The following is a 22,411-nucleotide window of genomic DNA, read 5'->3' as shown; positions in this document are numbered from 1 at the left end:
AGCATTCCAAGAATATACAGCATTCCAGGAATATCGAGGCCATCTCATAATTGTATATGCAAGTGCACTTTTGCCAGAAGCCATCAGAAGTGACTTACTAGGTACACAGAATCAGATTACTTGGGTTTTATCCCTGCTTCATTGCTTTTTAGTGAGGGCCTGCGCTTTGGGCTCTTCATCTGGAAATGAGGATGTTAATAACATCAACCTTATATCATTGTTACAAGATTTAAATATGTTAAAATTTTTGTAAAGTTCTTAGAATATAACAAGCACTATATCATTTTTGTACCAATAAAAATATGAATGCTTACATTATTTATATGACAATCATAGGTATATTTTGCTTCTATCATTAAGTTAATGTATAAAGGAGCCTCTGACAATCTAAGATATTTATTTAACAAAAATATGCTTTTAGCCAGAAGCCAAAGGATTTAATTTTCTCAAAATTTCTTTCCCAATGTAAAATCAGAACGCATACTGTTCCCAAATGTCTTAACATGGAAGCCAGAGGTCCTTATGATGGTAGAGTTGATCTCATGCTGCACCCAGTCACAGTCTAACTTTTTGGCATTATTCACCGAAGATGGAATCTTAATGTGACCTGTTGTTACTTGTCTTTCATCCATCACTGGTTTCTTGTCCCCACCACCAATTCTAGCCTGATGCTAAGTACCATAATTCTTGCATGAATTTTTGTTTGGATTTGGTTGTTTGATTCTCATTGATTCTGCCAGAACTTATAATGAAAAACCAGCTTTTTAATTTTGTTTTGTTCTTTTTACCACGATATCCATCTCTTCTTCTGAGTTTCCTATTGTAGCTCTTTGTCACTATTCTAGGCTTCTGGTGATAGACATTGACCTCAGAATTTCTACTTACTTTTATATCTTTTTGAGAAAAAGGAAAAAAACAAGAAAAAAGGTACTCTAAGTGTGTGTTTTTTATTTTATCCATCTGTTCATATCTCAATATGGTATTGCTCTATAAGAATCTTCCATTGCTTTAAATTTCTTCTCTGAAAGGGAGTGACCCAGAGAAGCCATTAATTTTCCTGCAGAAGCCCTAGATACTAGTGACATTCTTGCTTCCTGATTCACATTCTGTGTTTGAAAGAAAGCAGAGATGACCTGGGACTTTCTTTCAAAGCTATAGTATGTACAGACTTTGAAGATCTTTGAACATTGCGATAGCTGAATAAAATGAATGACAAAAAGAAAGAACAAGTGAATGTTTAAATGAACATTATTAATTTAAATTTCTCTATAGAGTGATTTGATGTATTTACAAAGATAACTGTATTATAGCATAATTTTAAAAGTAGGTGAGAATAGATCACATGAAACCAAAGTATGAATACAAATGGAAGCCAATAAAATCTCCAATGCATTGAATATATATAAAGGTGAAGGTGAGCATGGGTGCAATTTTATTTTTTACCTGTCAATAATAAGACGAAAATGCCATTGTCTGCATGGGCCATGACATCCATAAAAACAAAACCAGTGAATAAGGGAAGCCAAACAGAGATAAGAAATACATTTTCTTGAGGGAACACACAAACATATTCAGAAATACATGCTTTCACACACATGCCAGCGCTCACACTTACATAACTATACCGTTGTATATCAATAGATATTAGTTATAAATATCTATTAAAATGTGTATAATTTTGAGTTCCTTATAACTACTTTATAACCACAGGAGATTTCAAAGCAGGGAGAAACATGAAATCTGGCAAGGCCATGAAGTTCAAAAGATTAGAATGTCAAGTTGTATTGCTGAGGACTGTGGATGCACAGCAATTGATGGCTTTGAAATTGTAGCTTCTCCAAACCATTTAAGGATTTTGAGCCACAGTTGAAACCCACTGAGCCCAAAGTCTCTGCTCCCATGTCCTTATCATCAACCAGAACCTTAGGTTTTCTTCCATACCTCTTGGCTACACTTTGTAGCCACAGGATTCACTTTAGGAGGCATTTTCTGGACCAGAAAGAATCGTTGCCACTCTGAGAAACAAATTGAGAATATAGCAGGAAATTTACTTTATTTGGTCTATCACAATTTAATCTTCAGCTCTAATAGTTTATTTGCTAATCCTACTTGACTAAATTCTTGCAGAGCTCTTTAATCTGTAATGATATTTATATCAATGCCCGCAAGCAGTGCTATAGTTAATGGTCTGTTGTCATTTCCATTATAAACTCCCTATTGCACGAGTAACAGGAGAACCAAGAACCTGTGACTTTCCTAGCTGAGGGCACATTTCAATGCTCTTCTAAATTACAGTATTAGCCAGAGCACTTTTGTCAGGCAGTATTTTCAGGCAATTTAAGAAATTGCATTTAAAGGGAAAAAAAGAAATCTAAATCCTACTCACTATCTTAACAACCAAAAAAAAAAAAAAATCTGTAGGTAAAATTCTGTGTTCGTAGTTTCTGAAGCATGTTAAACTTATATGTACAAATAATAAAGAGTTTCACATATTTATTGCATTATTGAGAGATTAGCATCTGGCTTCAATGAAATACAAAACAAAGTAATAAACATGAGGAACCTTTTATGTTTTACTCAGATTTTTAAACAATCTACTACTATATCTGGAGAGGCATGAATGAGAAGTATTTCATGAAACATATTTTATGAAAAACATTTTTCTAATATACACATTGGAAGGGGCTGATAATTATAATTGTAATGTAATTGAAATGGATAAATATAACCATAATATTCTTTTCTCTGAATAAATTATACAGCTGAGTGTTTCATTACAGTCGTGCTTTGCTTAATGGAGCAGAATATAGAACCAGTAGTTCTGGTCTCTTCTTGACTAAGCTGCTATGGTTTCTGTGGAATGATAGGCTCTTAAGAGAATAGCCTTGCCTTAATAGAATTGGGATATTCCACACTGAAAAAAAAAATCAGAAAATAGTGTTAACATTTTTTTAAATTTAAAAAACATGGCAGAAATAAATGTGTTATATAAACTGCAGTATTAATTCTAAAATGTAAAGATTAAGACATGTGGAATAAGTACAATATATATATAATTTGTAAAGCTACATTTCTTTCATCACACAATTCTAAGATATGATAGAGGACAGGTTGCTGAGGTCCCAGTTCATTGCAATAGCTGTCCTGTCCAGGCTTCCCTATCTCTCTCTGCTTCACCTAATCAATGTGTCTGTAAAGACCCATGAGGGGAAATAGGCACAGAACCTCATTTATTTGTGGCTGTCTCTGAAACAAAATGCAAACCTTCTGTGAATGAGCCAATTTTGAATAATTTGTTTTATGATATTTTATTTTAACCTTAAACCAAGACACTTAAAAATCATACCCATTTTTTGTCATGCATTTTTGAAATTTATTATATACCTTCCTGCATGTATAAAGAGAGCACATTGAAGACCATTTAAACTGTCATTGATAATTTAGTCAGAATTTAAATTATTGTCTTGTGATCTAATACAGCAAAGCCCCCAGGGCATACTGAGTTATATAAGGCTGTTTGCCATTATGCTAAATGACCTTACACTGTGCTGTATTTGTAGTTCTTATGTGATGGTTTTGTGGATATTTTTCTCTGATGCCTGGCTGTATGCTGGCATATTTTACTAGTCTCAATGAAACTGTTAGTCTCTATTTCCATTTAATTTAATTCAATTTAATTTTAAGTTACTTTACATTTTTTAAATCTTATTTTATTTTGCTTCTATTCTACTGGTGGTGATCTAGAAAAGGCTATTAGGGATTCATGTAAAACAAGATTCCACAGCTGTGAATGAGAATCTGAGTGTAATTAGAGCTTGAGCATTGTTTCATATATTATGTGATCTAAGTTATGATTCTTCAAAAGTTTTCTTATTCTCTACTCCATATACTTTGCATATCTACATGACATGTTTGGAAGGTTATTGAATAACAGTTAGATGAGTTGTTATGATACAGAGGACTAATCTCAAAGTATATTTATATATTGAAATATTAATAGAACCTTATGAAGTACTTTCAGTAAGTGCATAAAAGTGCAAATGGGTGTTTCAGGGTTTTGCATCCATTTAGAAGATAGTATATATCTACCAAAGATCCCTTATACCCTGTATTAAAAATAATAATTATCCTTGTGATACAAAACAATCTAAGGAGATCAAATATCTAAGACAATACCAAATGTAAAATATATGTCTCTTAAATTTTTTTATGGGAGGATGGCATTGACAACTGTTGAATACTGAAATCAGACGCATGCCCAATGATAAGAGTAATGCTAGCTTATAGGTATTGAGGGCTTACTGTGGATCAAGCACTGTTCTTTTTTAATTAATTAATTAATTAATTAATTATTTTATTTATTTATTTATTTATTTATTTATTTATTTATTTGAGAGAGGGAGAGAGAGAAGTGCAAGAGCACAAGTGGGGGAGAGGGCAGAAGGGCAGAGGAAGAAGTAGATTTCTGGTGAGCAGGGAGCCTGACCTGGGCTCAATCCCAGGACCCTGAGATCAGGACCTGAGCCAACCAGGTGCCCAGCAAGTACTGTTCTAAATACTTGTCATTTAGTAATTCTATCTTGCAACAAACCCTAGGATGTGGATATTATGTTTTTTAAAGATAAGGAAACCAAAGCATGAGTAAATAGCAAAACTTCCAATGATCCCACAAATAATAAATGGGGAGTCAGAATTTCAGCCCAGGTAGTCCAAAAACATACCCTCTTACCCACTATGTACCTTAGTAGGAGACATAATAAAACATCCATCCAGTAGAGCATTAACACCCATTCTATAGATAAAGTAAGTTATTATGACTATGTAGAAATAGAAAAACATGGAAAAGCATCAAAAAAGAAAAATCCACACACTTTGTGATTACATGTCTTTTAAAATATGGTTTGTAAGGTGATTACTAAAAAGCATACAGAAAAAGACAAAATATTTTTTTTCTTTTTCCTTTTTTATGTATGCATATATATATATGATTTTTTGCCTTTTTTTTACAGTTGTGAGAATACAACATGAGAACTATCTTAAAAATTTTAAGTGTATAATATAGCAATGTTAACTATAGGCACAACCTTGTATAGCGGATCTCTAGAACTTAACCATCTTGCATAGATGAAATGTTATACACATTGAATAACAACTCCCCATTTTCCTTTGCCCTCAGATACCATTCTATTCTCTCCTATGTTTTTGACCATTTTAGATTTATTTTATATAAATGGAATCATGCAGTATTTGACCTTCTCTGACCAGCTTATGCTTTTTTAATTAGTATATATTTGTTTATAATAAAAGTATATATTTAGATATATTTAAAATATGTAGTAAATTTAAGAAGAAATTGACAAAATAGTTAATAAACAATAAATTATAAACACTAATGATATCAATAATGAATGATTGCGTTTTGGGCAATATGGTTAATTCATAGGAGACATACTAAGATGCTTGTGATATACATCAAGGAGGTCTATTCCCTGTTACCCCCTGCCCCCTGCCCCATCAGATTCAGAAGTCCAGTGGAAAATGACTTGGAGAAAATACAAGATACACACTAAAGGACTCTCTGAAAAGGATTTTCAAGTCTCTCCTTATCCCAAAAAAGGAAGAAACTGAGATCTGAATTAAGTTTTGAAATGTAATGTTAAAGAAAGTAGAGTGTCCTCAGTAACTCTGGGAGAGCTGCCTCATCCTGACTTGAACCTCAGTGGTGAGGAATATTTCTGGTTCCTAATGTTATACTTGTAGTTGACTTTATAACTATTCGGGTTTGTGATTCTACAAAAGAAAACTAGTCCCTCAGTTTGATAATTCAGTCATAGCTCAGAATCTTAGCTCTTTTTACTGAAACTGTGAGGTGTCTCTAGGTACCAAACATGAAAGCACAAAACCAGATACATTAGGAGAGAAAGGAAACTAACTATTTGAAAGTTTATTATAGCAAAGAATATTATACTGACTTTGAAATTCTCGTGTTTAGTTGCCTATATTCTGGTAGTTTTGAGGTAGCCCCAGATATTCTTCTTCTTGACCCACCTGGCCTATCTTTCTTAGGTAGCTAGGAAAGGGGCGCCAAACATGAAGTCTCTTAGGAATAGATGGCAAAGATCAACACTTATTTTTAATGACTCGTTTTTCTTAAATTCTTTGCCATGTAAAAGAAGAGCAATATGGGCTGCCATGTCCTGTTTGTTTATACACGAGGAATAAAGAGAAGCAGCAGAGAAAGTCAGATTAGAATGTGAGTATGCCCCTCATTAAGTATTGGCCTAACAGAAGACAAAGGAAATGTCATATGCCAAAATTACCTGTTAGCTATATGAAAAGGTGGTTCCAGAGGGAATAACCAACTTCTTTTCTGTTCTTCATGTTTTGGATCAAAGTCAGTGGCCTTGGTTACACATGTCCTCTTTGCCATCAAAGACAAAGGGCAAGCACATTCAAATGTGTTCATGCCATAGGGGAGCCATCTGAAATAAAATAAGATCTTGTTTGAGAATTACTTCTAGTTTCATGTATCTACCAAGGGACTTAGATGGGAAGTTAGGCTTCCTAAGAGGAAAATCTGTAGTACAGAGAAGTAACAGTAGCCTTGAAGCCTACTTTTCACTTTTTACAGAATTCTTAGGATACGTGAATGGCAGGTAGGAAGAGAAGTTTATTGGGTAGAAATAGGTCATGGTCCTGCTCTACAGTCCTCTCTTTTTTATTCCTGAAGATCCTGCTTACTAAGTAACCTCATAGGCAGTAATAACTAGTCAGAAACCTGTTAAAATAGTCTATATGAGAGAGAGGAGGAAAGATCACAGCACAGTGTACCTAGGTGCTTCACCTGAACTAATGAGGAGAAATAAAAACAAAACTTTAATTCAGTTTTCTTGCTTTGCCGAGTTTTCCTGCAGCCATCTTTTTAATGTTACCTTAAGCAATTTATTTTGTTTAATTGTCTAGTTCTATTACAAAATGGGATGACTTTGCTTAAAATTGCACTTAAATATTACCTTCAGAAGTGTTATTTACTGTGTTCACAGAAGAGTTTGCTTTGTAGGTTTTATAATATTCATAGAGAATGATGTATGCTTGTTTGAATTTAATTTAGACTAGAGGAGTAGATAAAAGGGGAAGTTGACAAAACCCACAGGATAGCATTAAGAAAATGAGGCAGAATAATGCTGCTGAAGAAATGCAAATCTTTCAAAGTCCATTAGTACCGTTAATAGAGAAGTTGAAGAAAAAGCATCAACTGCCTGCCTTGGGTAAATAGAATGCAACTCACCCATAAAGGCTCTGAGGCCTGGGCCTTTGACTGGGTATTTTTAGACTTTAGAGACTCAGGAAATGTTTTAGATCTTTATTAAATAAAATAGATGTATGCCTTATGCTAGGTAAAAAGAAAAATTAGAAATTTTCTTCTGTAACTGAGTGATAAGTGACCCTGTGTGTAGCTACTTGACTGAAGGAGTGGGTCACAGAGAAATTGACAGTTATTGGGTTTTCCCTGTTTTGAGATAATTCTGAAATCTGCTATGATGTTACAAGGAAAATTTACATCTAAGTTTTATATATAAGACTCCTAATAGAAAAAACAGAATAAAGAACATTTTTAATAGCTTACCCTGTCAGTGGTAAAATCTCTGGTTCTGTGTGTGACAAGATACTTTATGACTCCTAGATTTTTCATACTGGAGCATTTATTTAGAAAAATGAGATGCCAGTGGGAATAAGTAATGAGTGATTCTCTTGAAGAACAAAATAAAAGTAATCTCTTGACTTACTCTTGGATTTAAGTAAATCCAGACATTGAAATAGATACTTGGAAAGACATCTGAACTCTTCCATTTAGTAGGATTCTATTCACTAAATGTGGCTGTGAGAGACTGAACTCTCTTTTCTGCCTAGCAGCAAGTTGATCAAACGTGTTAAATGCCCAAACTGCAAGAAACAACGTAGTAATGAAAAAAATATTAAAGAAAAATAGCCAAATGGGCATCACCTTAAATTTAAATTCACCACATAATTTAGGACACACATATGGAAATCAGTTCACCACATAATTGGGGAACATAATATACACATTGAAATAGGCTGCAGCATTGTTACATCTCTTTACTAACAAATTAAGAAACTAAGTACATATGTATTAATGGGATAATTAAGTGGGCTCCTCAAGGTGCTTACTAACTTCCTAAGAAGAGTAATTTTGTAACTGACTTTGGCATTAAAAACAAACTGGTTCAATAATAAATTGCTCAACTGGATCTGGTTTTTTGTTTTTTCTTTTTCTTTTTTTGGTAGCCCGTGGCACATTTTAGGTAAGATTATTCTATTACCTGATTAAGTGTTTGCTGACTGTTGCGCTAAAGGCACCCATTACTCTGCTCTTGCATTCCAGGCTATGCTGGGAATAGTATTTATGTAGTTGTTCTTATAATCTTGTGGTGAAAATAGACAATTGCACTTATACTGTCAGCACACACTCTCAAAAAACAGAGACTCTCTGTTTCCTTCTACTGCCCATCAGCTCCACCTGTGATGGTGGATTGCTCTAAAATGAGTCCTAAGTAAAACTGGCTCCAAAACTAGTATTTATATTTGGAAGCTAATTGACATGAAGTAAGTCTTACTCTTATCAAACTCTATTCTCCTATCCCTCCTTTACATTAAAATATAAATAGTGATAACAAGCTAAGACTATGTTTCTCAAACTGGACTTGAGAAACAGTATTTTCAGGTATTCAGCTAAGTCATATTCCCATAGTCAGATAAGCTTAAGAAAAGCTACTGTTTCCTCCATTTGAAAGTCATAGTGCACGTTAGCATATGAAAGTGTTGAACAGTCCTGCTATAAAGAAATTTGTTTATCTTCATTTAGCCTAGTGGTTTCCAAATGTGATTCATCCTGTAGCAACTTGGCTTTTGCAAAGCTCCTTTTGTGCTTTGCATATGATTAGGGAAAGGCTGGAGTCAAGAATAACCCTTTTGTGGGGTAGAACATGAACTTTTAAGTCTGGCTATTGTGGAGGAAAATAGAGTGAGGGTGAGAGAGGAAACACTGGCAGTTAAAGCTTTTTTTTTTTTTTTTTTTGGTCACTAACAAACTACTCTGTCTAGGTGTGGGCAAACTGCCTTTTTCCATTCCACTGTGGCCCAGAAAGCAACGAGGTAATCATTATAGAGGGCCCTCTTAAGATACGGTAGTGTGTTTGGTGAACTCAATAGTACAAAGTTATTATTTTTTTTTTTTTGAGCATCAAGAAAGGCATTAACGATTCTTTATTCACAGCAGTATTCTTCTTAAAAGCCAATTATGTTGCAGGCAGTCGGAAAGGGAATGAGTGTAGCCAAAGGGAAAGGATCTTTGGATTTGAAATGTATAGAATTATTTGAATACTTACTTTGACACTCCATAAATCTGAATTTAATTCTTTTTCTCCCTTCAAGCATGTGTAGAATTTGTAAATAAAAGAAGAAAAAAACCTGGTATATATTATTTGGTAAATAAGTGCCATGTTACACATTTTAGCTCCGAACTCTACTTTGTCTGGGATAAAAGTATCATGGGACTGGAGATCGAAGAAAATGCTATTAGGATGAGAAAACTTAATTCTAGAGTAAAAAGTGATTCAACACCTAGTTTATAAATAAAGCGAAAATAATGAGGTTTTTTTCTTAGACTTAATGTTTTTAGAGAAGTTTTACAACAAAATTGAGAAGTATGAGATTTCCCTTACCCCCTACCCCTAAACATTCATAGCTTCCCCCATTATCAACATCTCCCACCAGAAGGTACACCTTTATCAGGGATTAATCTACACTGACATATCATATTCACCCCAAGTCTATAGTTTATATTATGGTTCACTCTTGGCATTGCCCTTTTTATGAACTTAGATAAATGTTTACTGATGTCTAGCCATCATTATAATATTGTATAGAATATTTTTTACTATTCTGAAAGTTTTTATGCTTTGCCTATTTATCTTTCTCCCATCCGCCCCATGCAATCACTGATCAAATCCTCTATGTCTCTTATGGCTTGATAGCTATTTTTTTTTAGCACTGGATAATACCCCATTGTCTGGGTATATCACATTTTATCCATTTATCTACTGAAGGATATTTTGTTGGCTTCCAAGGTTTAGCACTTACAAATGAAGCAGCTACAAATATCTGTGTGCAGGTTTTTGTGTAGGTAGGAGTTTTCAATTCCTTTGGAGATATACTAAGAAACATGATTGCTGGATTATATGGTAGAGTATGTTCAGTTTTATAAGAAACTATCAAACTGTCTTTTATTTTTTTTTAATGTTATTTATTCATGAGAGACACAGACTGAGAGAGGGAGAGAGAGAGGCAGAGACGTAGGCAGAGGGAGAAGCAGGGAGCCTGATGCAGGACTGGATCCCAGATACTAGGATCACGACCTGAGCCAAAGGCAGGTACCAACCACTGAGCCACCCAGGCGTCCCTCAAACTGTCTTTTAAAGTAGCTGTACCATTTTGTATTCCTACCAACATAGTATGGGAGTTCCTGTTTCTCCACAACCTTACTATCATCTACTGATGTCAGTTTTGTAGATTTTGACCATTCTGGTAGATATATAATGGTATCTCATTACTGTTTTAATTTTCATTTTCCTAGTGACGTGACGTGGAACATCTTCTCTTATGTTTGTCATCTTATATTTTCTTTAGTGAGGTATCTGTTAAGGTTTGTGGCTCATTTTTAAAATGTATTGAATATTATCTTAATGTTTAATGACCTCATTTCTGAAATCTGAAACATTAGTCTAGCAACCATAACACTTGCTATGGAATGTTATAACAATACTGCTCTTACTAATAGAATATAATAGATATTATAATGAAATTATTGCAATGAGGTAGAATAGGATGATTTGTCTTTAAATATAATTATCATGCAATTGTTCACGTGAAAACTTTATGATGCCTTGTCCATTGCCAAGGGTACAGAATGCCAATAGTGGTTAAGAAGCTAGCATTTAAAGAAAATTGCTCAGGGGTACCTGAGAGGTTCAGTCAGTTAAGTTTCCAATTTGTGATTTTGGTGCAGTCAGGATCTCAGGGTCCTGGGATTGAGCCCCATGTTGGGCTTCACACTCAGTGTAGAGTCAGCTTGAGGTTCTCTGTCTTCCTCTCCCTCTGCCCCTCTCCCTACTCACATTTACACTCTCTCTGTCTCTCAAATAAATAAATCTTAAAAAAAAAATAAAATGTGCTCAAAAGGAAAAAATAATGTGCTCAGTGTACAGTGAAAGCTACAGTCAATATAAGCAAAAATGTGTGTGAAATGAAAGCAGGGATCCAACATTGTAAAGCAAGTTGAAGAAAATAGAGAAAAATTCATTGTGTAAACTTATTTACTGAAAACATCAAGCTTTATTATTATTTTTTTCAGTAGTAGTTGAAAATGCTCTGCAAATAACAGTAAGCAATGGCATAGGCCAACATGCAATGTTCTTATTCCTGAATGAAGATGTTTTGTTTTGACATAAAATGTTAAGCAAAAATCCCCTTCTGTTTTAAGTATACATAGATGCATAAACTGAGGTATCCTCCTAGTTTTAGTTGATATTCTAGTGCACAAGTAATAACCATATAATAACTGTTAAGAAAATCATTTTACAAAAATCATTTTAGCTTTATAATTTTCACATTATATTAAAATATAAATGGAGACTCACACTCCATTTATAATTTATAAGAAAATTATATTTAGGACTGGGAGTTCCAACCACTTTAAAGATTGAGGCAGTGAAAATTTAGTTTCTATTTTACTCAGATGAAGCCTTCAGGTCAACAAATTAGGGGTTAACAAAGAAATATAAGCAGAATGTTTGGTGCAGGGCAATTAGGGAGAATATCTACCAGTAACTCATAGGGAAAGGATGGTTTTCAGACTTTTAAGTGTGATACTTTCCATCAACAGTGACTCACTATAGCTAATTTTGGGAGATTCACAGAATGATTCTGAGCGCAGAAAAATCCACTGACCACATTAAGATCTATGTAAAATTAATGGGGTTACATGGTTTAGGAAAAGTCCAAGGATGCCCAGATGGTCAGTGAGGGAATAGTAGAATATTAAAGACAGAAGAAAGTTTACATGAATTCCCTCATTTTGTATATAAGAAGATGATAGGTGAGGAAATAGTGACAGTGCTAATACCAGAACTTTCATCTACTGTTCCCCAAACTCTTTTCTTGAAAAAGGAACTTAGTACTCCCCATTATTTAACCCAAGCTGAATTTTCTACTTTATTATGATTCCTCTTTATAAAATATTAACTGTAAATGTCTTACTCACTTTTAGTTTACTTGCACATTCACTTTACAGCGCTTCTTTCCTAGAAGTGCTTACCTGTCAACTGTACCTCTGAGATATATAAGAGATCTTTACTATACTTAAGATATTAAGATACCTTAAATGCATTTTTATATTCATAAACAATCTCAGAACCTGCAGTTATTTCCCTTAAAGTTTTGGATTATCCAGGATTATATTACATTGCAATATTTAGAAAACAAGTATGTTATCTCCTTTTAGCATCACTTTTATTATTTTATGGTCTCCATATTGTGAAGATATTGAGAGCTCCTTGAAGACATTTGAGTTCTGTCCTTTTGTATATCCCATAAAGTGCCTACAATTGTCTACAAATACCATTTTCTACATTCTGACTGCAAACGCCAGAAATGTAAAATTGTACAAGACTGCTCATTACATTTTTATCCACATGAATTAAAATTCTCTCAACCCTGCTAATCTAAAACAGTGAAATGAATTAGGTATTAAAATCTTGTCAATCTAGAAACATCAACTTAAATCTGTTTACTAAAATAGTTTGCACTTGTTTATTTGTAAAATAGTATTTTTATAGGATGATTCTCTTTTTTTCTGGTTTTATTGAGAAATAGTAGACATATATTACTGTATAAATTTAAGGCATACAGCATGATGATTTGATTTATATATATTGTGAAATGTTTACCACGATAGGTACAGTTAGCATCCATCTCCTCATTTGATATAATAGAAAAAGAAAAGAAAGAAGAAAGAAAGAGAAAGAAAGAAAGAAAGAAAGAAAGAAAGAAAGAAAGAAAGAAAGAAAGAAAGAAAGAGAAAGAAAGAAGAAAGAGAGAGAGAAAGAAGAAAGAAGAAAGAAAGAAAGAAAGAAAGAAAAGAAAGAAAGAAAAGAGAGAAAGAAGAAAGAAAGAAGAAAGAAAGAAAGAAAGAAAGAAGAAAGAAAGAAAGAGAAAGAAAGAAAGAAAGAAAGAAAGAAAGAAAGAAAGAAGAAAGAAAGAAAGAAAGAAGAAAGAAAGAAAGAAAGAAAAGAAAGAAAGAAAGAAAGAAAGAAAGAAAGAAAGAAAGAAAGAAAGAAAGAAAGAAAGAAAGAAAGAAAGAAAGAAAGAAAGAAAGAAAAAAGAAGGGAAAAAAGTCTTCTTGTGATAATTCTTAGGATTTACTCTTACAGCTTTCCTATGTATCATACAGCAGTGTTAACTATAGTCATCATGACTTTTGACTGTCTTCCTCTAATTACCTCTTTCCCCTGCCTTTGTACAGTTATGATTTTGATATCTTTTTCTGTGAGTTTGGTTTAGATTTGAGATCATATGGTATTTGTCTTATTTGTCTTTCTCTCTCTGACTTATTTCACTTAGCACAATGCCTTTACAATCCATGATTATTGTTGCAAATGTTAGAATTTCCTCATTTTTTATGGTTGAAAAATATCCCATTGTATATATGTGCCACAAATTTTTATCCTTTCATGTACAGATGGACACTTACATTGTTTCCGTGTCTTGGCTATTGTAAATAATGCTGCTATGAACATGGGAGTGCAAATATCTTTTGGAGTCAGTGTTATCATTGCCTTTGGATATATCTCCAGAAGTAGAATTTCTAAATCATACTGTAGTTCTATTTTTATTTTTTGAAAATTTTCCATATTGTTTTCTGATGTAGCTGTGCCCATTTACAGTCCCACTAACAGTGCACAGAGCTTCCTTTTCTTCATATCAATGCCAGTATTTATTATCCCTTGTCTTTTTATTATGCCAGTTCTAATAAGAATGAGGTAATATCTTGTGGTTTTAATTTGCATTTCCCTAATGACTAGTGATGTTGAGCATCTTTTAATGTGCCTCATGGCCTCTTATATATCTTCTTTAGAGCAATGTCTATTCAGGAACTTTGTCCACTTTTTAATTGGATTATTTGTCTTTTTTTCTATTGAGTTGGAGAAGTTCTTTATATGTCTTGGATGTTAACCCTTTGCCAGATATATGGTTTGCAAACACTTTCCCATTCCATAGTTTGTCTTTCACGTTGTTGATGGTTTCTTTTGCTGTGCAAAAGCATTTTAGTTTGATGTATTCCCACATGTTTTTTTGTTTGTTTGTTTGTTTTGTTTTTTATTTTGTTGCTTGTGCTTTTGGTGTCATATTCAATAAACTTTGCTTCTCTGTTTTCTTTTAGGTGTTTCATGATTTCAGTTTTATGTGTAAGTCTTTAGTCAATTTCAAGTAAATTTTTTGTGAGTGGTGTAAGATATGCATTCAATTTCATGCTTTTATATATAGATATCCAATTATTTCAGCATCATTTATTGAAGAAACTGTCTTTTATCCATTGAGTGTTCTTGGCTTCCTTCTCAAGCATTAGTTGACTGTGTATGCTTGGGTTTATTTCTGGGCTCTTAATTTTGCCATTGGTCATATTTTCTGTTTTTATATAAGTACCATACTGTTTTGCTGACTGTAGCTTTATTCTATAGCTTGAATTTAGGAAATAGCAAATCTCCTGCTTTGTTCTCATTTCTTGGGATTTCTTTGGTTATATGGACTCTTGTGGTTCTATATAAATTTTAGGGTTGTTTTTCTACTTCTATAAAAAAATTCCATTAGAATACTGATTGCACGAACTCTATGGATTATAACTTTGGTAGTGTTTACACCCTAACAATATTAGTTCCTCCAATTTATGAACAAAGGATATCTTTTCATTATTTGTGTTTTCTTTGCTTTCTTTTATCTATGTTTTGCAGTTTTTAGTATATAGATCTTTGCTTCCTTAAATTTATTTCTAAGTTTTTTTTGTTCTGCTTTTGATGCTATTATATAAGGGATCAGTTTCTTTATTTTTCAGAAATTTTGTTAATGCATAAAAAGCTACTAACTTTTGTATATTAATTTTGTATCTTGCAATTTGACTGAATTCATTGATTAGATCTGTTTTTTGGTTGAGCCTTTATGATTTTTTTTTTATATATAAAATCATGTCATTGGCAAATAGAGGCAATTTTACTTCTTCCTTTCTAATTATACCTTTTTTCCCCTTTTTCTTGTTTTAGCTATGCCTTTCAGTATTATGTTGAAAGGAGTGTTAAGAATGAGGACACTTGTCTCATTCCTGATACTGGAGGAAAAGGTTTTAGTTTTAAATTATTGAGTATGATGTTAGCTATGGGCTTGTCATAAGTGGCCTTTATTATATTGAGATACGATTATTCAGAATCTAATTTGTTGAGATTTTTTACCGTGAATAGATTTTGAATTTTATTGGATGCCTTTTCTGTGTCTATGAGATGATCATATGATTTTTTAAATTCTATTAATGATATGATATATCACATTGATTGATTTGGCTATGTTGGATGATCCTTGTATCCCAGGGGTAAATTCTACTTGATCATGGTAATGTGACACTGAATTTGGTTTGCTAATACTTTATTGAGAATTTTTGCATCTAACTTCATCAGGGGTATTGCCCTATACTTTTTTTTTTCTTCTTCCTGATAATGTCTTTTTCTAGTTTTGGTATCAAGATAATACTGGCCTTGTAAACTGATTTTGGTATTGTTCCTCTTCTTAGACTTTTGGAAGAGTTTGAGAACAACTGGTAATTCTTCTTTAAATATTTGGTAAAAAAAAAAAAAATAAATAAATAAATAAATAAATAAATAAATAAATATTTGGTAAAGTTCATCAATGAAACTATCTGGGCTTTTCTTCATTGGGTGTTTTTTATTACTGATTCAATCTCCTTGCTAGTAATTTTTCTAGATTTTCTATTTCTTCCTGATTCAGTTTTGATAAGCTGTATGTTTCTAAGATTTTTTTTTTTTCCCATTTCTTCCAGGTTGTCCATTTGGTTGGGGAATAGTTTTCATAGTAGACTCATGATTCTTTGAATTTCTTTGGTATCAGTTATAATGTCTCCTTTTTTATTATTAATTTGTTGATTTGAGTCCTTTCTCTTTTTCCCTTGGTCAGTCTAGCTAAGGGTTTGCAATGTGTTTATCTTTTCAAAGAACCAACTCTTAGTTTTGTTAATCTTCTTGATTTTTTTTCTGTTTTCTATTTTACTTATTTCTGCTCTGATATTTATTATATTTTCTTCTTACTTCGGACTGACTTGTTTTTGTTTTTCTTTTTCTAGTTGCCATTTGTTTGACTCAAGAGCACCCTCTAATTTCTTGACCCATTGGTTGTTCAAGAGACATTGTTTAGTTTCCATATGTTCATGAATTTTCTAGTTTTCCTCTTTTTATTGATTTCTAGTTTTATGTCATTGTGGTCAGAGAAGATACCTAGTATCAGTGTTCTTGAATTTGCTAAGACTTATTTTGTGGCCTAAATTTGTTCTAACCTAGAAAATGCTCCATGTGTGCTTAAGGATGATGTATATTTTCCTGTTGTTGAATAGAGTGTTCTGTATGTGTTTGTTAGGTCCCTTTGGTCTGTAGGATTGTTAAGATTGTTTATTTTTTTTATTGATTCTCTGGATGATCTATCCATTATTGAAATTGAGGTATTAAAGTCTCCATCTATTATTGTATAACTGTTTATTTCTTTTTAATTGTTAGTTTTTGCTTTATATATTTAGGTGCTCCAATGTTGGGCACATAAGTAGTATAATTGCTATATTTTCTTGACATATTAACTTCCTTATAATTATGTAATAACTTTGTCTCTTTTTTAACATTTTAGTGTAAAGTCTATTCTGTATGAGTATAGCATCCCCTACTTTTATCATTTCCGTTGTTGTTGTTGGATTATCATTTGCTTGAAATAATTTTTTCCAGTTCTTTACTCTCACGGTATGTGTGTCTTTAAGGCTAAAATGAATCTCTATAGACAGCATATTATTGGATCTTCTTTTTTTTTCTACTTAGCTATTCTAGGTCCTTTGATTGGAGAATTTAGTCTGTTTATGTCTGAAGTAGTCTAAAGCAGTTATTGATAGGTAAGGGCTTACTATTGGCATTTTACTAATTATTTAATTATATTCCACTTATTTATAGATCCATTTTTCCATGTTTCTTATCCCGCTGTCTCATTGTATGAATGTGTGTGGATGTGTGAGGTGTTGATGTCTTTTGATTTATGCTTCGATTTATGTATTATGATTTTTTGTGTGTAATACAAGTTTTCTCTTGTGGTTATCATGGGGATTACATAAAATATGTTAAACTTACAATACCCTATTTTAAAATGATAACAATTTAACTTCAATAGAATGTATATACTTCACACTTTTACTTCTCCACCTCTCATTTTAAGTTATTGCTGTTATAATTTACATGTTTGTTTTATGTATATATAAGCTTTTATATACATATATAATATATGTAAAAAATATATATATATGTATATATATATATATATATATGCACACACACGCGCACATACATACACTCAAAGCAGGTAATTGTATATATGGTAATTTTGCTACATAAAAAAAAAATAAAGCCACAACTTTAAAATTGTGACTTATGGACCATTACTGTAGAATCTAACTATTGACTATCTATTGTGAGATTTATGCTATTTTTTTTTATTTTTACTGAAATTAATTAGTATTTTTTTAATTAGTATTGTTTTATTTCTACTCAAATAACTCCGTATAGCATTTCTTGTAAGACAAGTCTCACGGTAATTAACTCCTACAGATTTTGTTTCTTCAGAAGGTTTTATCCCTCATTTGTTTCTGGAAGGCAGCTTTGCTGTGTATAGAATTCTTATTTAGAATTTATTTTCTTTCAGTATTCTGACTAGGTCATTCCATTCTCTGCTGGCCCAAGAAGTCTCTATGGAGAAATTTGCTCATTGTCTTATGGGGGTTCCCTTGTATGTAACTTTTTTGACTGCTACTTTTAAAATTTTGACAGCTTAATTATAATTTGTTTTGATATAGCTCTATTCAGATTCAACCTATTTGAATTCTTTGGACCACATGGATCTGGATGTACATTTTTCTCCACAGATTTTGGGAGTTTCCAGACATTATTAAGTATATTTTCTATCTGTTTTCTCTCTCTTATTTGGGAATTCTCATAATGCAAATATTATTTGTTTTCATTGTGTCATGTAATTCCCATAGGCTTTCTTCATTCTTTTTCTTTCTTTTTTCCCTTTTGTCCCTCTGGGTAATTTTCAGTGTCCTGTTATCCAGGTTTCTGATTTGTTCTTTTGATGGTTGAGTTTATTTTTGAAACTCTTCACTTAATCCTTCAGTTCAGTTACTATGTGTTTCAACTCTAGAATTTCTGGAGTGTTTTTTGGTTGAGGGGTTGATAGTTGGTATTTCCTTGTCAGATATGTTTCATTCATATGTTGTTTTCCTATTTTTGTTTAGTTGTCTGTTTTTGTTTGTTTTTGCCTTTCACTAAACTTCCTTAAGAGGATTAGTCTGAATTATTTGAATATTTATAGATCTCTATTTCTTTAGGATCAATTATTAGAATTTTACTGGTTTCTGAATGAGGGTGTCATATTTATCTGATTTTTCATGATCTTTGATTCCTTTCAAGGATATCTGCACTTTTTAGTAACAGGACTCCTCTTCCAGACTTTACATGTTTGCTTTGACAGAGTTTTTCACCAGTCAGCTCAGTTTGGATTTATGGGTCTGTCTTCTGGTAGTGTCTTTAGACAGGTGAGATCTGCTATTATGGTCTATTTTTTGGATGAGACAACTCTTTGAGCTCTGAGGACAGTGGTAGGGGTGCCACTGCCTAAGAACATTTAGCTAGAACTGCCCTACTGAAATGAGGCTACAGGATGGGTTCCACAGATGCCTGAATTCTCTAGTTGGGCTTACTAATGATTGGGACTGGGCACCGTATTTGGTAGTAGATAGGCCTATAAATTAGGTTTCCTGCTCTTACAAGGCAGCAGGCCTAGGCCCAGAACCTGTGTAACTTGTTTTGTGGGGCTCAAATTAAGCCTGTGTGTACACCTAATTTCCTACATAGGTAAGACCGCCAGTTTTGATCTATTGATGGGGGGAAGTTGAGGACTGTGTTCTCTGTTCAAATGTCACTGTATATAGGGCTATTCAATGTGCTGTGCAGCTTTCCAGATGTTCTAGTTAGGTTCTCTGGCTGGATGGCCAGAAGACTATATCTAGTGATGAGTGGGGCTATGAATTAGAGCCCCTGCCCAGGTGCAATGGGAGAAGCAGCTCTAAACCAGTAAAATCCTTTGTTGTCTTGACTCAGGCCAACCTACCCTGTAGGTTCCTTGGCTGAACAGGACCACCATCTTTGCTATGCAAACTGTGAGCTCTGTCTGCCCTTGGCTTAACACTATTGGGCCACACAATTTTCAGGTGTTTTTGCCATTTCTTCTGGTCAGATGGGACCAGAAGACATCTTCCATAATAGGTGCAGTTATGTATTTGTCTCTTTGCCTGGATGGAAAGGTGTGGGCTGCTCTACTTTATTTCCCAAGTAGCCTCTCTAGTAGGGAAAGGCAGGGAGCTTCCCTCTTTCTTCTTTATATATTAATTCTCCTACCTATTCATATCACAGGAAGCTTTCAAACTCATTATTAGCTTTGCTCTGGGGACAATCAACTCTGCTTGCCTCTGAGCTTGAACATTGTTGGTTTGTGTATTTTCCAGGCATTATCACTAGCCCTTCTGCTCAGATGAGGCTGGAAGGCACTCTTCATAGCAGGTGTGATTCAACTTCTTGCCTGGGTGAGCAAACTGGGCTCTAAAGCAACCAAAGCTCCTTGTTTGAGTATCTGAATCAGGCAGATCCACATCCTACCAAGTACCTGGTTTGAGTGTGCTCCCAACTTGGTTTTACAAATAAGCAGAGACACTGGTTGGAAATATTATTTGGGCATTGCAGATATTAATTCTGTTAAGATTCAAATGCTAGTTGTTGCAAGTCCTTCCCCACTTTCCATCACAGTCATATTCCCAGTGGCTTAGAAGAGAATCCTATGGTAGGAGTTTAGAACAGTGTCTCCCACAAAGTGATCTAGGTTTTTTGTTTTGTTTTGTTTTGTTTTGTCTGTTTGTTTGTTTTCCCCATTGAAAGATACAGAGCCTCAGGGAAGATCTCTGCATGGTGCTGTGCTGTTTTGGGGGAGAGCCAAGGTAGTCAATGTGTAGTTCCTTCTCTTGCCCGTGTCTAAAGTAGTCTGGTTTGGTTCTGAGGTGCAGAGGATGCTTCAGTCTCACCCTCATTCAAGAATTGTCCCAGTGTTGTTTTGTTCTTGAACAGATGTTTAGATGTTAGTTCTTGTGAGGGGGACTTGCGGTCAGGTATGACTAATGTCGTGGTAACATCATGTCATGGTAACACTTTCTTCCCTTATTCTAACATGCTTAAGTTTTCATGTTTTGTTTACTTCCTGTTAAGGTATAGATGCTATAACAACAATTACTTTCATAAAATGCATACACACACACATTTTAAACTTAGAACCAGAAACAAACAAGAAAAGGAATAAAAGGCACGAGTGTTGTTGTTGTTGTTGTTTTTACTATCTCCATGGATAAGAAAAGATAGAAATAGCAACAAAAATCAAAAAGTTGTAACATGCTTCTATATGCCCATGATAAAGAAATTTCCCAACTATGTTATTGTCATCTAGAAGAAAATATACCTCATGGAAACCCAGGTGCAAATGGTTTGACTGAGATTTCTTAGAAATCTAAGATGACTTACATACCTTTTTCAAACCATTCTACAGTATTTTTCTTTTTTCTTTTTTTTCCTTTTCACAGCTATTTCTGAGATGGTGCAGCTGCAGCTGTAAGCATAACAATCGTTCAGCTTACTGGCATCTATTTCCTGATTTAGAATCAACAGGGAAATAATTGTCAAGACTTGAAATGGAATGCTGTAATACAATAGTTGTATATTTAAAAATTAATATGAGCCTATTTAATTCTAACACCTAGAGATGGTTTTTAAAAAAGTGATACTCCAACAGTTTCTCTTTGGGAATAGCTATATTTGAATTTAAAGTTTTTCTGCCTGATCTTAATTTAAGTGGAATATTTTTATGCTTTTATCTTTTCATTACCATGACTTCAATATAAGAAAACAGTTAAAAATAATTCTCTGTGACAGACATATACTTATGTGTACTTAACTATATATTTTTAACTTAACTCCTTTAACTATACTTAACTGTAATAACAGGTCAGTTCAATACAAACGCATGTTATGACTTTGAAAAAAATACATTTTTTTCCTAAGAAATGCTACTTATTTACATTGAGAGTCATATTGTTAATTCCCTTATTAGATATTCTAATAAATATGTGGTTGAAAACAACTGACAGCCAGAAATCGCTTAAAGTCTTATTTTGAATAATTTAGTAACAGTAAGCACTGTGAGATTATATAGCAGGTGATACAGAGTCAGAGCTCCATAATGCCAAACAAAGTGCTAGAAAGAAAAGAATCCAATAAAAGTAGATTCCTTCAAATTGTTGAAAAAGTAGATCTATTTGATTTCAATATAAGCTCAAACTAATAATTGTCAACTAAAAATAAATATTCTCTTTTAATTTTTTTAAATTTTAAGTAATTTATGTAGGTATTTTCCAGGTTTAAATAATGTTTATAAGTAAACAATATATATTAAAATGCTTACTATATGCTAGACACTGTGCTTAGTTGTTCACATGCATTATCTCATTTAGTTTCACCTTTCTTCTGGGTATTAAATTTGCATATTTTACAAATGAGTAAGAGTTGGCATAGAGAGGTTAATACTGCTGATATATGATAGAACCAGAATTCTAACCACATTTTCCATGTTTTCATAAATATAGTTTAAAGTTAAATTAGCTTGAGTAGAAATGGAATTAAACATATTGGCATAATATGTTTTCATATTGAAACATGATGGCTTTAAATTTTTTTTTCATACTTTAAACATCTCATTTCATTGGTTTCGGGCTCATGGTATTGGATGGTTTACCCTAGCTTTTTATTTCTGTCTACTTTTTGTTATTTTTATTTGCCCTTCTATCAAGCAACAGGATGTGTGCTCTTATTTCTTGATGTTTGGCATGCATAAAAAATTGACCATCAAAGTATGTAGTTAAAAGTTTAAA

The 22,411-nt window shown here is 33.1% G+C and overlaps 2 long non-coding RNA genes across 20 annotated transcripts in view; one reads left to right on the top strand and one right to left on the bottom strand.

Annotated features, from left to right (window-relative positions):
* The window catches only part of LOC144317110 (uncharacterized), a 43,721-nt gene continuing 21,310 nt past the window's right edge, over positions 1 to 22,411 (top strand). For 5 of the 18 annotated variants that reach the window (XR_013382993.1, XR_013383000.1, XR_013382998.1 and 2 more), the window contains exons 1-2: positions 18,086 to 18,171; positions 21,068 to 21,095. This is a non-coding gene — a long non-coding RNA (uncharacterized LOC144317110). The other 13 variants (XR_013383003.1, XR_013382997.1, XR_013382999.1 and 10 more) reach the window with 9 other exon arrangements.
* LOC144317112 (uncharacterized) lies at positions 2,550 to 18,060 on the bottom strand. Of its 2 annotated transcripts, none has more exons than XR_013383013.1 (3): positions 17,992 to 18,060; positions 6,321 to 6,482; positions 2,550 to 2,914 (listed from the first exon to the last, which is right to left on the bottom strand). It is a non-coding gene; the product is annotated as an uncharacterized LOC144317112 (long non-coding RNA). The 2 variants fall into 2 exon arrangements; XR_013383012.1 differs by having other exon boundaries at positions 17,976 to 18,035.

This window comes from Canis aureus, chromosome 7 (genome assembly GCF_053574225.1).
Source record: "Canis aureus isolate CA01 chromosome 7, VMU_Caureus_v.1.0, whole genome shotgun sequence".
Taxonomy (NCBI): Eukaryota; Metazoa; Chordata; class Mammalia; order Carnivora; family Canidae; genus Canis; species Canis aureus.
Note: the sequence above shows the minus strand (reverse complement) of the source record. Positions and strands in the feature narration are given on the sequence as shown.